The following is a 4,290-nucleotide window of genomic DNA, read 5'->3' on the forward strand; positions in this document are numbered from 1 at the left end:
AGGTCCCTCGCGAGCCACAACGTTGACATCAGCAAACCGCTCACCCACACGACACCATTCACGCTGTCTGCCATCTGCCCTGTACAGTGAAAACCGGGATTCATCCGTGAAGAGAACACCTCTCCAAAGTGCCAGACGCCATCGAATGTGAGCATTTGCCCACTCAAGTCGGTCAGGGCTCAGTTCTTGGACCACTTCTCTTATCTGTCTACATGGCATCATTAGGTTCTGTCATTCAGAAACATGACTTTTCATACCACTGCTATGCTGAAGACACTCAACTCTACCTTTCATTCCATCCTGATGATCCGACGATAGCTGCTCGCATAAAATTCAAGGCATTGATGTTTGCCTACATAATCACCACTGGCTCTGCCCCTTTACCTAAATTAATTACTTCAGACTTATGTGCCCTCTAGTAGCTTGCGTTCTGCAAGTGAACGTCGCTTTATTGTGCCATCCCAAAGAAGCACAAAATCACTTTTATGGACTTTTAAATTAAATGTTCCCTCCTGGCGGAATGACCTGCCCAACTCAATCCGAGCAGTTGAGTCCTTCAAGAATCGGCTAAAAACACATCTCTTCCATTTTTATTTCACCCTCTAACTCTAGCACTCTCTATTCTAATTATATTCTTAAAAAAAAAAACACTTGTCCCTTTTAGACTTGCACTCTATTCATTTGCTGCTTGTTTTCTTTAAAAAAAAAACTAACACTTGCTTTCTACTCTTTTTGTATTCTATCTGTTTTCTTTTTATTTATTATATTATTTAAAAAAAAAAAACCTTGCTACGTATACTGCGTTAAGCTAACTGAGACTTGTTATAGCACTTGTATATTATTGCTCTTTTGTTGATTTTGATTGCTTCCATTGTCCTCATTTGTAAGTCGCTTTGGATAAAAGCGTCTGCTAAATGACTAAATGTAAATGTACATGTAAATGTCAACTATAACTTTAATGCTTATTTAAACATTACTGGTAGTTGTCAATAGGCTATTACCATCGTCATGATGCCGCCTTTTTTTTTTACAGGTCATTTTTATCTGCACATTCCACAGAGACAAAACTTAACTAAACTTGAAAAACATTTATGGGGAATAATAAAGGGTGAATAATAAATCAGTAAGAGTGACTGACTCAAAATAAAGTATCAATTTATCAAAGAACAAACACAATAAAGGGTTTCTTGGGAAATAACATGAAAAGCCACGTAGGACCATGCAAGTAGTGTAGGTATTTAATAGAAACCAAGAAGCAAAATGTAAACAGCTGCCAAATCATTGTCTTCAACAATCACAAAAAAGGCAAATATTGCATCATAACAAAAATGTTGCCAAACCTGTGAGAGCACTGAAAATTTTCTACACAGCATGTTGTTGGATAGGGCTTGATCTCTGAGAGGTTTAGTGGTTCAGTCTTACTATGAAGTTGACATGGGTTTGAGCAGTAACAGACTCTGTTCTCAGGCCGGAACTGAAGGCTCTATAATAGCCGAGACAAAAAGGGAAAAAAGAGGGCTTAAGCGTCATGGTATATGGTACCAATAACACATAAACAAATATGAATGAAACAGAAACATGCTGGGAAACTATGGTGTCTACTTACATGAAAGCGCTGCATTGGTTTCCCCTGACAGCCACCTGTGTCAAAAGAAGGTTATAAAGGTCAGATCAAAGGTATGACCCCTGAGGGACACTCTTTAAAAAGTAATAATGTCGGGCTGGCGCCCATTATCACGTTCTAGTAGCATTCCCGGTCCATTTTTATAGGGTGACAGTGGGCCTGCTGCCTGTCAGGGTCAGTGGTGTTTTTGTAATGCCTGTGACATCATAAAACCACCAGCTCATTAGAGGCCACTGAGAAGCAATGTTGCATGCAATAGCCGCTCGCTTTAATGTTCCATGTAGTTGTTGGTCACTGCAGGACGCTGTGGGTGGTATAGATCCTAACGTTTAGCAAAAACTTGGAAACGACTTTTGTGTAGATCCCATCCTGTCACCACGGATGTTGCTAAATGAATCACACACTGATTGTTTCACTGATCACATCTATAGTGAATTCAACCAAGTGAATGCTAAAAACACAGACTACTCCAAAACCCAAAACATAGGAAAAAGAATGCAAAGCGACACTACCGTTCAAAAGTTTAGGCTCATTAAGATTTTTAAGAAATGTATACTTTTATTCAGCAAGGATGCATTAAATTGATCAAAAGTGACAGTACAAAATATTTATATTTCAAATAGATACTAATGCTATTAATGCTAAATGCTAATTTCTATTAATCAAAGAATCCTGAAAAAAATGTACCACGGTTTCCACAAAAACATTAAGCGGCACAACTGTCTTCAACATTGATAATATAAAGAAATTATTCTTGAGCACCAAATCGGCATACTAAAATATATAAAAACGACTAAGTAATGGCTGCTGAAAATTCACTGTTGCCATCCCAGGAACAAATTACAAATTACAAAATATAATTTTAATTAATATATTATTAATATATAATAAAATGTATTAAAATAGAGAAGTTTTTTAAACTGTAATATTTCACAATATTACTGCTTTTACAGATCAAATACGTTTTTCAAAAAAATCTTACTGACACCAAACTTCTGAACAGTAGTGTATATTTTGCTGTACATTTGCTAATAATGGCAAAAAAATCATTTTCACTTTTGTGTATGTACAGTATGTGTATGAATCATACTACATACTATATGCATGGCAATTTAAACCATATATTACCCTTTGATTGGAGTGAAAGTTTTTCAAAAGTGCCATTTTCAAATGTAAATCACTTACTTTAATATAGTTTGTCAGAAATATCTTTAAAATTGAATTCTTATGACTGATTTAATCTCTAAAAGAAGCTTTTACAATAAGAACGCAAAAGGAATACAAATACTGGTTTTTGACCAGGTTCAAAACTGACATTATGAAAATGGCTTAATTAATTGTCTTAAATCCACATCCATAAAATTTAAAAACTATAACTTATAGCATAGCAAAATAAATGTCCCTCTTGACCTTTCTGTATTCAGCCTTACCTAGAGCTCAACAAGTCGACAAAGGCTGCCCTCTAGTGGACTTTTATAAAATTATAACATTATGCAGCCTTGGGAAGTGCATATTCAGATTTAAAAGATATGCCTTCATATCTCACCAAGACTATTTCACTCACAAAATGATTTGAACACAAATCCTAGTAAGAATAGGATTAACATCTTATGCAATAATACGACAATGATAGTAAGTGATAATGTCATTTCTAAGTTTATTCAAAACTAATTTCATAATCGTTTTATTTATTTATTTATTTTATTTAATCAAATGAACATTAGCCAATTAGTATATCAGCTAACCAAATATAACGCATTGTGACAGCCACAGGAAAAAGGGCTAAATTGTTTAATCTGGAAGAAAGAAGACACACCCACTCACATACACTGAGCAAAACACATAAAAACCTGTGATTCAGACGACTGCCATGTAAGCGTTGCTCAAGGCAATGCTATGATGCCTCTGTGTCTCACTCTGTGCAGTAATGCACGACATGACAGCCGAATGCCTCTCAACCCCGTCAAGCCTTTAGATCCATGCACACCAGGGATAGAGTCATACTGTGCAGACAGGCACATCAACAGACCAGGCAACAGCAGGTGATTGGCTGCAGTCAGCATGGGGAACTATGGGGGAATACTTCATCCTCAGAACTTCCTACTTCCTGCTCAGCCATCTGAGAGGCTTGTGCATTACAAGTAATTACGTATCAATGCCAAAAATGCACTCTGTGGCATGCTCTCAAAACAGATACAGAAGTAGACATCAGTAATGAAAACTAGAAAAGAAGATGCCACTTAGTGTTAGGTCAAATGTGATTAACGTCCTTTCTAAAAAATCAAGTCAGTAACAATAAGGTTAACTTCATCAACATAGGTATCGTGAGCCAACAACGAACATAAATTTTTAACAGCATTACAACAGCAATACAAGTGATTGTAAATAAAAGTTGTTCTTTTGAACTTTTTATTCATGAAAGAATCCTGAAAAAAATGTATCACGGTTTCCACAAAAATAACTAAGCAGCACAACTGTTTTCAACATTAAAAAGAAATGTTTCTTGAGCAGCAAATAAGCATATGTGACCTTGGACCACAAAACCAGTCTTAAGTGTCAATTTTTCAGAATGGAGATTTATACATCATCTGAAAGCTGAATAAATACGTTTTCCATTGATGTATGGTTTGTTAGGATAGGACAATATTTGGCTGAGATACGACTAT

The 4,290-nt window shown here is 36.0% G+C and overlaps 1 long non-coding RNA gene across 1 annotated transcript in view; it reads right to left on the bottom strand.

Annotated features, from left to right (window-relative positions):
* Nucleotides 1-1,242: 1,242 nt before the first annotated feature.
* Nucleotides 1,243-4,290, bottom strand: part of LOC107664047 (uncharacterized) — a 7,255-nt gene continuing 4,207 nt past the window's right edge. Inside the window, exons 2-3 of the long non-coding RNA XR_001631416.1 lie at nt 1,607-1,641; nt 1,243-1,483 (exon numbers count right to left, since the gene is read on the bottom strand). This is a non-coding gene — a long non-coding RNA (uncharacterized LOC107664047). The remainder of the gene's footprint in view (nt 1,484-1,606; nt 1,642-4,290) is intronic.

Source organism: Sinocyclocheilus anshuiensis, unplaced genomic scaffold (assembly GCF_001515605.1).
Source record: "Sinocyclocheilus anshuiensis isolate Anshui unplaced genomic scaffold, SAMN03320099.WGS_v1.1 scaffold23, whole genome shotgun sequence".
In the NCBI taxonomy this organism is placed as follows: domain Eukaryota; kingdom Metazoa; phylum Chordata; class Actinopteri; order Cypriniformes; family Cyprinidae; genus Sinocyclocheilus; species Sinocyclocheilus anshuiensis.